This window comes from Adiantum capillus-veneris, chromosome 19 (assembly GCF_014529385.1).
Source record: "Adiantum capillus-veneris isolate H3 chromosome 19, ASM1452938v2, whole genome shotgun sequence".
Lineage (NCBI taxonomy): Eukaryota > Viridiplantae > Streptophyta > Polypodiopsida > Polypodiales > Pteridaceae > Adiantum > Adiantum capillus-veneris.
The window spans coordinates 31,145,453-31,158,687 of NC_140949.1; positions in this window are offsets into that span (position 1 = coordinate 31,145,453).

Below are 13,235 nucleotides of genomic sequence, written 5' to 3' on the forward strand. Positions count from 1 at the left end.
AGCTCATCCATTGCCAACACCTTCACTGAACCTCTCTCTGGCTCTTTCTCCATTGGGTTAACCATCCTCTTCCACTGTCGCTTTAGCTTAGGAACCATCTCTATAAGTTGCCCAAAAGTAACATCTGCCTTCCTACTTGTCAGATCCTCCTTCAAGTCATAGCTTAATTGCCCATCCCCTAGTAGAAAATCTGAAACATGAAACTTTCGACGAGCTCCCATTTTCCTCTTGGCCTTGACATCCTCACCTTCATGACTCTTTCCCTTCTTCTTACTAGGACCTGGGGCACTTCTTCCTTCCTTGTCCTCTTTCGTCCTCTTCCCAATAGGCATCACTAATGTATCCTCTAGCTTTGATGCCTTCTCTAAGGTAACCACACTTAACACTTTTGTCTTTCCCTTTTCGTCCTGGGTTAATCCACTGGTTCCTTCATCTCCCTTAATTTCGATGCCATAATCATGCGACCTAGTTAGCACCTATTTTGGCAATGGATACATGTCTCCCCCCATCCTTGGTGGCTTATCACATTGCGGGCTGATGTGACCCAACTCTCCACAATTGTAACATGTGGGTGTCTGCCTCCAAAACCTACCATTGCTTTGTCCAACACCATTTCTAGGCCTTTCTTCACCTCCTGGCTGATTTGCAAACCTCCCTCGACCTCGATTATTTCCCACTTGACCTAGCATGTTTAGGCTGAGATTCTTCATTAAATCTACCATTTGCCTCATGTCTTGCCTTAGCCCATCATCTTGCACTGTTGTAGAGATCACTGTTGGCATAACCTGAGTAGTAACAGGAACCACTGGTTCGTGATGAACCCCTGGCATGCGACCTTGTAAAGAGTCCATAGGCTGAAATTCAGACCTCATTGGCAAAGACTCCACCCCTAACTGGCTCATTTTCTTCAGCTTCCACTCTTTTTTCCTTGCTACCTCTAGTGCATCTTCATATGTCCTAGGCTTCTTTAGCTCCACTCTCCAGTGTATATTCTCCCAAAGACCAGCCAAGAACCTGTCCTTCTTCATCATGTCAGGCGGGGATACCTGTGGTTCTAAGGCCTTGCACATTTTCTCCCATGCCAATGAAAACTTACTTATGTACGCATCTACTGGCTCACCTTCCTTTTGCACCAAAGCCTGTACTTCTTGCCACACTTTGTCAGGATCTTCTATCTTCACAAACTCCACTTCCAATCCATGCCTTAGATTGTCCCAACTCAATCTTACAAGTGGATCAGCCACACGCAACTCCTCTTCAAATGTTTTGGACCAGACTCGTGCATCACTCTTCAAACAAATTTGGAGAAGACGTAACATCTACGCAGGGTCATGAATCTTCCACATCTTCATCACTTCTTCCATGAAACTCCGGATAAGAGAAAGCCATGGCTACCCAAGTTATAATGCTTTGAGAACCCCTTCGAACACACGTGCAAGAACCCAAAACTTTTCACTACCCAATCCCCAGAAACTTCAATAGAGCTCAGCTTTAGATAAGGAAAAACACATGCACATCAAATGAGTTTTCATAGTTAATCATCGGAATGACAACAAGCAAAGGACATTCCAGGATCTCTCTCAATCTTCTTGGCCCAAATATAAATACTATGCGCTGCTGGAAAAAGATCTTCCTAGACACATGAACATTAATCTGGATTCTTTGAGTTAAATGAAAAGGAGTGAACTGAGGGCCATTTTGATCATCCATTAAAGCCAACCATGAAGCTCCCAAGAAGGCACACCTGACTTATCCTCTGATTTTTGTCCAAATTTCAGCAGCATAACAACATAAATGGCTCAAAATACCAAAAAACCAGCCATCATAACTTGGGAAAATTTTGGCAGAGTTTCCCCAGAAGTAGAGCAGTGTGAACCCAAAATATAGATTGTCTATGTATGCATAAACTGCCAACAATAGAACCCGAGCATCAATTAGGAACCACTAGTACATACCCTATGGCGAGGTCACGAAAAGGGTGCTCCAGCTACCTGTATCACCGAAAGGATCTCCACATTTGAGAATCCCCCGGCTCAATAAAAAACTCACACTATCGACCCTCACATGAAGGCTAATGCAAATCGCGTATAATCAAGTCTCAGAAATGACTATCTTCCAGACCAAGTCTCAGAAATGGCTGGGACTACCAAATACAACCAAGTATGGCTCCACAAATGCATACAATGGCAGTTTCCACAAGTAACGTACAATCCAGCAGACAATGCGCTCAAACAGGCGCTAAATGATGCATACCCACAACAACTACAAGTGACACCACTGCTAGTATATCACTGTACTCCAGCTACCTGTACCTATGTGAATCACCTGTACCTGTACCTATCCCTCTAACCTGTAACCTGTAATCCCCAATCTCGAAGCTCGAAGCTCGAAGCTCGAAGCAGAAGGTACTCGAAGAAGATCCTCCGTGGGGGCGCCAAAAGAAAGTGAGCGGGATGGAAACACACACAACACCTCTATAATGACCCGACACACACTCTTGGGATGATACACACACACATTATGGGGCACCACTCGGCTTACACAACCAACCTGGCCGAGACAGGAAACACACAGACGGAGTGAGAAGAGAGAGATTTCCCACTTGCCCACTCAAAACTCACACACACACTCTCAATTCAGCTCAAAGGAGGCAATTTTCTGTGTTTTAGACTCAATGAAGCTCAGCCCAACACCAATAGGGCAAATAGTTTACATAGTATTGAGGAAATACACGAGATACAACCATAAAGTTAAGCAGAGGCTTCACTCACCGGAGAAGATTACACAGAAAAACAGAAGAAAATCTATGAGGAATTTGGCAAAATGAACAGCGCCATTGCGTCTGGAACGCCCAAAAACCCCACCCTACAATGTCACAGTGCTCAAATCCGACCTCGGACGAGCAGTTTAGGGCCAAAAAATGCTCCAAAAACAGCAAAAACACACTTGCGATTGTTCCTCCTCTCTTCTCCACGTTTTTTCTGGTCTTCTCTCAGTTTTTTCAGTTCCCACACTTAGCTTTATTAGTTGGACACCCGTGGCCTTTTAGATGACCTCAAACGGACCCCGAACAGGCCAAAAACTGACCTCGCAGTGCATAGCTGTCACCTTTTTGCATCATCCGCACACTTGGCACTCAGTTTTTCCAAATAATGCATCCCACAACCACGTGAAGTGGCCCCAAAAAGTGGTCCTCATGGTGACCTTTCTGCATAAGTATCACAAGAAAACACCCACGTCGTGTCCATACTTCTCCGCGTGCAAGTATTGACCCCGTTCGACCTCCTGACGCACCTGCTTACCTGATGTGGTCGGCCCGCAGATAGCTTCCTCGAGAAGTTTTACGCGCTACCAACTCCTCCTTATTGTAGAAAAAACACACTGGTACTGATAATAGTGAAAATCGTTGCACTATGTACACCCTGTCCTACCTGTACACACGTGGGCCCACGTAACCACCTAGCTATGGAAATTGGGCAATCCTTTATTTGATGCACCATGCATGTGTATGTACATATGCGCAATCCCTTGCTCCAAAAAACTCCTGACAACGTAAATCTAACTAAAAATAAACCTGAATCTAATATAATTTAACTTAAATAAACCTAAATCTAATTTAACGTAAGTCTACATCTAACCTAATCTTTAACGTCTTTTGGGATAGTTTCCTACGATGTTAAAACTCTCTTCTTCTTTTGTGTGTGTGTGTGTGTGTGTGTGTGTGTGTGTGCGAATAAAAAAGAAAAATGGTATAACCTTTTTATCACCCAAGTGTGGTAGATTGGTTATGCCATTTTCCTCTTGAATAACAGGTCTTGAGTTCAACTCCTCGTCGGCTAGATCTTTAGGTCTCTTTAATTAGTTTCCTACGATGTTAAATTAAACTCTCTTCTTCTCGGGTGTGTGTGTGTGGGTGTGTGTGTATGCCAATAAAAAAAGGAGAAAATGGTATAACTTTTCTATCACCGAAGTGTGATAGATTGGTTATGCCATTTCCCTCATGAATAACAAGTCTTGAGTTCAACTCTTGTCGAGACTAGATCTTTAAGGTCTCTTGGGATAGTTTCCTACGATGTTAAGACTCTCTTCTTCTTCTTCTTCTTCTTCTCTCTCTCTCTCTCTCTCTCTCTCAATGTGTGTGTGCATTCTTTGTTTATGCATGTGTGTGCGTTTTTGGTTTATGCATGCTCTCTCTTTTTTCCTCTCTCAATGTGTGTGTGCATTCTTTGTTTATGCATGTGTGTGTGCGTTTTTTGTTTATGCTTGTGCTCTCTCTCTCTCTCTCTCTCTCTCTCTCTCTCTCTCTCTCTCTCTCTCTCTCTCTCTAAAACACAATGTGTGTGTGTGTGAGAGAGAGAGAGAGGGAGAGAGAAAGAGGGGAAGGGAACATGAGAGTGAGGAGAGGGAAGGATCATACCTGGCTCTCCTTCCTCTCCTCGTGTGTGTGTGTGTGTGTGTGTGTGGAGAAGAAAGAGAGAGAGAGGGAGAGAGCGCGTTACCTTGCTTGCTTGAGCGCGCACCAAAAACTCAGATCTGAGATCTGAGTTTTCGGACGCTCTGGATTATTTTTTAGCCCTGGCGGTGTCGCTATAGGCGTCACTATGTTACAAGTAACATAGCGACATCTATAGCGACGCCGTGGTTTTTCACGTTTGAGCGTCGCACTACAAGCGTCGCTACTATTAAGTACCTCTTGTAGTGTGAAAGGATACTAAAGGTTGATTTTACAACCTTTCATACCTTTATCTTTGAGTGCAATTGGTTTTCATATGTGTTTAAGAATGATTATCTAACAATAGTTTGATCTCACAAACTATTGAATCATACAATGGGACTAGAGACCAGACATTGGGTACATAGATACAACAAAACTTTATAAAAAATGTTAGACAAAACGTAGTTAAATGATAGGGATAAGAGTGTACAATTGACAAAATTGAGATTAAACAATTTGACACAAGTTGTATCACTTGTGAATATATACAATGATCAAATTTAAGTGTTACAAGGGCTATTTATATATCATAAAAAACATAGCCAAACGATCGATGATCTCATGCTATTGTTGTAGTTGTTGTCATAATCCCAAGGAATGAACCTCTTATCTGTCACCATCCAAGAGAAACAAGCACATCAGTACTTGAATTTACTTGGGAAGACAACGGTGTCAATGACCCTTCCCCTTGTTATCACTGTCAAAAATTACAAAGAAACTAATACCTTACGTAAAGATCAAGTAATCTTATAAACAATTGATTGAACTTCCATTTGCATAAATTAGAAGCATTTTGTTGAATTCTCAACATATCCAATAACTCACACAAAAATATCCAATAACTAGCACCTTATAGGGTGCCAACCTCACATATTTATGTGAAACCATGATTCTTTTTGTAGCACATGCGACATTAAATTCACCCATTTTTACACTTCGACTCTGTTGTGCTAAATCTAGGTCCTAGAGAATGTTGGAATTAGGGTTGCAGAGAGACACACACAACTTGGAGAAGACGAAGGAAGCTCAAGGCACACAACAGAGAGTGTGTTACTTAGTGTGCAATGGAAAGATAGATAGCCCTAGAGTGATGGGCGTATATATAATGCATGTGGGGAAAAACCTCCTAAAGAGGAAAAAAATGCCCCGGCGGTCCTAGTGTGTTCACACACATCACTACCACATGTATATGGAAACCAATCTTCCCTAGAGTGATGCGAACGAGAGTTGGAACATGAGTAAAGGGAAGTGCCATGCCCTGAGGACATGATCAGTCCACAAAGGGGAGCAAGCCCAAAGCTTTGCGGAAAGCTTCCAGCTTCTCACGAGACAATGCCTTTGTGAAAGTATCTGCAAGGTTGTCTTGTGTTGGCACATAAGCCAAGCTGATCTCTCCTTCTGAGTGCCTCTCCCTGACATAGTCGTAATGCACCTCAATGTGCTTTGTGCGAGCATGAAAAACTGGGTTCCTCGCAACTACCAATGCGCTCTGACTGTCAATGTAGATACTGTTGGCAATGTCCTGTCCAACACCCAAATCAACCATAAGGCATCTGAGCCATACACACTCAACCATAGCTGTAAAGACTGCCCTGTACTCAGCCTCACAACTTGAAGTGGCCACAGTAGGTTGCTTCTTTCTCAACCATGATATACATGAAGTGTCATGTAGACTCAACTTCAAACCTGTTTCCATGGGAGTGGCAATAGGTTTGCAATCCTCAAGTCCAAACTTACATAGCAACGTCTCTATGTAACTTTTCTGACACAAGGGAATACCACCATCACACTGCTTAAACTGTATACCCAAGTAATGATGCAACAACCCCAAATATTTCATATTGAAAGTAGCATTCAAATCAGCCTTAAATTCAGCAATATGTCTCTCATTTGGTCCAGTGATCAGCAAATCATCGACATAAAGAACCACAATGAGAAATGCATCATCCTCGCGCATTACATACAATGTGCTTTCTGTTGGACTGTTACGAAAGCCTTGTTTGACCAAATGAGTGTCATCTTTCTCATAGCAAGCATGGGGAGATTTCTTCAACCCATACAAATCCTTCTTACATCTGCACAGTTTATCCTCTTGTCCTTTTATGAAAAAATAGTGAGGCTACGTTACATAAACTTCCTCAAATATGTCACCATTGAGGAAAGCAGTAACAATGTCTGATTGATGTACATCCCAACCAAAATGAGTTTCCAATGCACATAGAAAACGCACAGTAGTCATATGACAAGTGGGAGCAAAAGTCTCTTCATAATCTATGCCTTTGTGTTGTGCATAACCCTTTGCAACAAGTCAAGCCTTATGGCGATCGATCTCACCATCCAGCTTGCGTTTCAACTTGTAAACCCACTTCGTACCAATGGCCTTTTTGCTAGGAGTCAAATCACATAAAGTCCATGTGTCATTTTCTATAAGTGCATCATATTCTGATTGCATGGCAGCCATCCAATTTTCTGAATTCTGTGCTTCATCAAAAGACAGAGGCTCCTCAACATCATGTAAGCTAGACACAACCAAAGCATAACAATCTGATGCATAAGATGCATTGTGAGAGCCTGAACGAGAATGACTAGACAAGGGTGCATCCAATTTACTGTCACGCAAAGTGTTCACCAGCCATTTTGGCATACCTCTAGCCTACTCATTTTTAACCCATTCCTCATCAAGTACATCATGCACATCTGCATCAGTAATAGGCTGATCTGTAACATTTTTAGAAACACCCATAGGCTGTACATTTGCCTCATTGGAACTTACATTCGTATTTTCACCACTGAAAAGAGGCAACAAAGTGTCATAAATGTCCTGTGAGCTTACATTACTGTCTCTAGTAATGACAGCAAGGGATGAATAGAATCTTCCACAAACACTACATCTCATGAAACCAGAATACATTTTGTTTGCGGATGATACAACCTGTAACCTTTTCTTTCAGCACTATAACCAACAAAAATACATTTGATAGCCTTATCATCCAATTTTCTGCACTGTGTTTGTGGCACCAAAGCATATGCCAAACAGCGAAAAACACGCATGTGCTCAATAGAAGGCTTTCTATCATGACATGCTTCATATGGAGCAATAGACTCCAAAGATTTCGTAGGACACCTGTTTAGTACATAAGTGGCACACATGATGGCCTCAAGCCAAAAAGAATGCGGCAAAGCTTGACTTTTGACCACACATCGTGACGTTTTTTTCCTCTCAACAACACCATTTTGTTGAGGTGCGTAAGGCACTATACATTGGTGGTTTATCCCATGACTAGCCAGAAATGCATTGAATTCATGAGACATATACTCCCTCCCTCGATCAGAACGGAGGGTGCCCATAGTACATTTCGAGACATTTTCAGCCATAGCCAGAAATTGTTTGAAGCATATAAAAACTTCGGACTTCGCTTTAAGAGGAAATACCCATGCATGCCTGGAGTAATCATCAATCAAAGTCATGAAGTAAAGGTAATTGCCCAAGGATGGAGTTTGCCTGGGCCCACAAAAATCACTATGCACAAGTTGCAGTCTGCATGTGGCCCGAACTGAACCATCCTTTGGAAACTTAGAACGCTACATCTTACCCAAAATACAGCCTTCACAAACATGTTTGACAGGTGCTTCAAGAGGCGGCAAAGAAGCAACCATCTGCAAATGCAGCAAACTGGCAAAATTCAGATGACCAAAACGTGCATGCCAAAGTTTTGCATCTGAAATAGCCCTTGAATCTGCAACAGCATTTGCAAAATTTTTTCCGCACTTTTCATACAAAGTGAGCTTATTTAGCCCACGGTACAAAAGGCCTAATGCATTCATCACCAAAACTGATATCATGAACTATACATCTGTCATTCACAAATTTGACTACAAGTCCAAGTCTAGCAAGTGCGGATACAGACAAGAGATTCTTCTTGATCCCAGGTACATAAAGTGCATCAACAAGTGTGTAAGAACTTCCATTTGCAGCAGTAAGCACAATCTTTCCAAATCCTTGAACCGGATAAGAGGCATTGTTGGCACAAGTGACTGAATTCCCATGAGGGACAGCCTCGAGAGAGGTGAACAATTCACGATGTGAGGTAATGTGCTTTGTAGCACCACTGTCAAATAACACACATGTGAATCTGCAGCAACTGACAAGCATGCATCATGGACAGCAGGATTGTATGTGCACTCTCGCTAAAAGCCCATTTTACATCAACATCAGCATCACAGTATCCTTTCACAGAAGACTCAACAATGGCTTCATTTGTAGTGGAACCAATATTTTCAGTGGAACCACCCTCTTTCTTCTTAGCCTCTTTGGCCTTCAACTTAGGACACTGCTTGATCAAGTGATCATTTGCTTTACAATAATGGCAACGCATCTTCTTTTTGCCCTTATCACCAGAGTTTCCAGATGAATTGCTGCCAGCAATAGAAGCATTAAGAACAGTATTTTTGCCACTCGCAGCAGAACCATAAGAAGTGACTGCATTGCTGTACCACCTTTTTTCTGAGAAGCAATAAAAGCCTGTTCAATTGCACGCTGCCTAGTCCTGTTTTTCTGGAAAGTGACTCTTGCAACAGCAATGTGCATAATGCATCAAACTTGATAACTTTTGGATTTCCTTGGGTCATAAGTCTCCAAGTACTAGCAAAAGTCTGGTAAGAATATGGTAAGGCATCAAGAACAGTCTGCACAAAGGAACTGTCTGAAATGACTTCACCTGCAGAAATAAGTTGGTCATTAATATCCTTGACACTAGCAAGGAAAGTGTCCATATCATCTTCCTCATGCATAATCTTTGACTCCAAGTCTCTACGCAGCAAAGCAATTTTAGCCTCATTGCGACTTGCATAAAGACCAGCCAAAATATCCCAAGCCTATTTCCCGAATGAATGTGAGGAACAATGGTGCGTTTCACAGACAACACAATCAATGCATGAGCCTGCGCATCCTTTACATACCAATGAGCTTGTTCTACCGTAGGCAAAACAACTCTAATAGCAGCAATCCTTGCAGCAAGACCTGCAACATCCTCAACATCGCATGCATCCCCAGAACCAGGACGTACATCAATGCCCTGCACAATATTCTAGACGCCCTTTGACACAAGAACGTGTTGCATCATATAAGCCCACATAGGGTAACCCATCCAACTTGTCCTCAGCAACAAACATCTTGAACACATCTGTGTTGTTGTTGTCAGCCATGGTAAATGCTGCACCTGATGTGAAAACTGCCCGAAAATAAGAGAAATGGAGCAGGAACAACATGTTCTATATAGCACAAACCATGGAAGACTGTAAAACACCTGTTATACAGAAAATGACACTGACAAAAATTCTGCACAAAAATGATGAAATTGCCTGTGCAGACCTACCTATAGTGGAAACGGAGGCCGAAATGAGCCAGAATCAAAAATCTGAGTAGACCAAGCTTTGTCGAAATCAAAAATCAAAAATCAAAATTTGTCGACCTACGAATGCTCACCAAACATCACTGTAAGCGGAGAAAGTGAGCAGGCATGTGCTAGAGCAGCTTACAACTAAGCCCGGGAGGACGTAACCTGCTTTGATACCAATCATTGGAAGGGTTGCAGAGAGACAGACACAGCTTGGAGAAGACGAAGGAAGCTCAAGGCACACAATAGAGAGTGTGTTACTTAGTGTGCAATGGAAAGATAGATAGCCCTAGAGTGATGGGCGTATATATAATGCACGGGGGAAAAAACCTCCTAAAGAGGGAAAAAATGCCCCGGCGCTCCTAGTGTATTCACACACTTCACTACCACATGTATATGGTAACTGAGAAGGAAAATCAATCAAAGTGAAAAATGTAGATTTTGATACCAAAGCCTCAAAGTTTGAGCAAAGTATCATGATCTTAAAGTATCTCTTAATAACATCATTAACTAGATATTCATCTCATAATACATCGTCAAATCACTATGGATTCATGATCTAATGCATAATATATCCCAGGATGGTCTTATTCTGGTATCAAACTCCTGAGCAATTACAACTAAACGCGGTTTATGACTATAAGGACACTAGTCCTATGGGCAAGGCCATCGGCACAGTCGAACAGTGTGTACACTAGGGGGAGATAATGCATTGCTCAAGAATATCACCATTCCTAAATTTCACAGTGAAGACCGTGATCGCAACAAGGATGCGGTCAATATATTCTTACACAAATGGAGTGATATTCATAGGTTGAGACACACCCCGGATATAAAGACAGTTGTGGAAACAAGTTTATCTCTTAAAGGCAAGGCCTATAAGTGGTGGACATACAATAGATTCTCGTCCTCCATCTTGGGCTTCGTTTTAAGCTTCTTTCTCCAAAGAGTTTTTGGACTCCAATGAAGAGGATAAGAATTGGTTAGCATGTGATGGCGCATGTCGCATGTCTGGGCTCTCTCTCACTCAGTACCTTTCCAAGTATCGAGAAATCATATTAAAACTGGAAGGTCTAGATGAATTCCAAAAGATACGGGGTTTTAATAGGGGTCTTGGCAAAGACTATCTCCTTCATGTCAAGACCCAACATCCAAAACTTTGAAAGAAGCCATCAATCATGCCCAAAAATATGATGATGACCAAGAGAGGATGGAAAATGTTCCCTACTCTAAGAATACTTTTTCTAAGAGCAATGTGGCTAAGATCCAATGGAGAGATAGATCTCCCACACGTTCTGAGAGGAATAAGAGACAATCTACCTCTCCACGTCCACAAGAGACTAAGAAGCCTAAGAAATCACGAGATACTCCACGTGGCTGGGTCTCTCAGCACTACTGATTTTGAGCGTGCAAAGAAACTCAATTTGTGTTTTAGATGTCTTTTAGACCAACATAACAAGAAGGATTGTCCTCTTTTGCAAGGCAAAGAAAAGGCCATGCACACGGTGCAATGCCTCACATTAGATTCATCTCCTAAATATTATGTTGTAGAGGTTCTTCATATGGAAGAAAAACACAAGTGTGTCTGTCTGCTTCAATGTGGCATCCCACCTTTGGCCCCCATGAGTTGATTCGCATGCATAACACTATTCACGGACAACGTGTTTGTATTTTGGTGGATGATGGTGCAACTCATAACTTCCTGAACTATAAGCTAGTCAAGAAATTGAAGCTTACACAGACTCCCTGCTCCCACAAGTATGTGGTAGAACAGATGTCTGGAAATGATAAAAAAAAGTATGGGACACGGTAGTTCAAGGGGTTGAGCTTATTGTTCAAGATCATACAATGACCCTTGACTTTCAAGTTATGAACATGGACCATGTTGATGGAGTTTTAGGACAGGAGTGGCTGCATGGTTTAGTAAATACATGGCATACTAGTTATGAACACAACTCCTTATCCTTTGTGGCCAATGGTAAACATGTGCTTATGCTTGGTGAGAAAAATATACCATCTGCACCTTTTACATGTACAGCCGAGCTTTCTATTTTACAGAAAGTATATTTAATAGATGAAGTTTTTTTGTGTTACTGCTTGTCTCCAAGTCTTGTGAATTCTCAAGAGCAAAGTGCTGTGAATTCTAGTTATGGTGTGCAAATTGCAATGATATTTAATGATAAGCAAAGTGTTAACAATTCTAAAAAGAAAAGTTCTCTCAATTTTGATTCTATTGAGCAACGCGTAACTGTTGTAAAACAAACATTATAGGAATTACAAGATTCTCCATCCCAACATAACTCTAGTTTACTTTCTCCTTTTGCATGGAAAAAGCTGACTCACTTATTCATGGAGTATAGTGATGTATTCTCAAGTGATTTACCATCGGGTTTACCCCCTACACGTGATGTGCAGCATGGCATAGTTTTCCTACCGGGCACTAAACCGGTGAGTAAACCACCGCATCGTGTGAGTGCTAGTGAGACCAAGGAGGTTGAGAATCAGTTGGCTGACTACCTCGCCCGTGGTTTCATTAGACCTAGCACTTCGCCTTGGACATCATCAATTCTATTGGTAAAAAAGAAAAAAAGTTCTATACGCATGTGCGTATATTATCGCTGATTAAACACCATAATCATCAAGAACAAGTATCCTCTACCTCGAGTGGATGAGTTGTTTGATCAACTCCATGGGGCAAGATACTATACAAAGATAGATCTTCGTTCGGTATACACTATGGGAGAATGTTGTTGTTACCGCACAACATTACCGCATAAGAGGAGAGAGAGAGCTTCAAGAAAGAGAGAGATTCTATGGTGCAGACCCGCCGACGCGTTTCTCGAATTTTCCACGAGCATTACTGCATTTATTACCGCAATAATAACCGCCCAGATTACCGCAACAGGAAAAGAGAATCCACGTGGCCCATTCCTCTCCCACTTTTCCCTTTCTATAAATCCTATTCTATTTTGTTACTTTTCAGAAATTGGTACCCCCTTTTTGCATGGAGTGTAAGAAATCCCATTCTCATTGGGATTTTTAGTACCTCTCTTCTCTTTGCTTTCCTCATCTATTGGTATGATTCTCCTACTCTACTCATTTGTACTCCATGAGATTCTATATCAAAAAATATTTTGTTTTCACCTCAAAATCTTATGTCAACTATGCATTCATATGGAAATGGCAAGCGAACGATGATCAAAATTGTAGTGTCACCCCCTTTTTGCAGGGAGTGTAAGAAACCCCATTCTCATTGGGATTTTTAGTACCTCTCTTCTCTTTGCTTGCCTCATATATTGGTATGATTCTCCTACTCTACTCATTTGTACTCCATGAGATTCTAT